Genomic DNA, 555 nt, shown 5'->3' on the forward strand with positions numbered 1-555 from the left:
TCTGAAGCAGAAGCAGCACACAAGGTGTTGTCCACCTGTAAAAACTTCCTGAAAAATGCAATACACAATATATTATCATTACTTCATTCAGAGCGTTTACTGTGAAGAACTGAAGCTGCGATTGATTTATAAAGTTTTAATTTATCTCCATCAGGATCGGAATTGCCGACACTTTCTTCAGCTGTTTGACTAAGTTCCTCTTGCTCAACTTGCTGATCTGATGCTACTGCTGATGGTGGTAATGGATCGTCTACTTGCAATGATTGTTGCTCCTGAAGAACAGCATTCATTAAGAGGATGCTGAAAGGTCGGCCAAATTTGTACGAAGTCGATAAAGCAGACACTTCAGCGTCAGTGGTATCTCTAAATGAACTTCTTACAATATCTTTTGGTCTCACTCAAATACGTGGAATGTCCTTATCTAACTTATTGAAGTGCCATCTCTTGAAAAATCCGGCACTTACTGCTAGACGCAATTTTTGCTGTCTTTACGTTAGCTAAGCGTGCGAATTACCATAAATTGCAGTTGGAACAATAAACCTTTTTCTAAGCTTT

Source organism: Wasmannia auropunctata, unplaced genomic scaffold (assembly GCF_000956235.1).
Source record: "Wasmannia auropunctata unplaced genomic scaffold, wasmannia.A_1.0 LD336101.1, whole genome shotgun sequence".
NCBI classification, from domain to species: domain Eukaryota; kingdom Metazoa; phylum Arthropoda; class Insecta; order Hymenoptera; family Formicidae; genus Wasmannia; species Wasmannia auropunctata.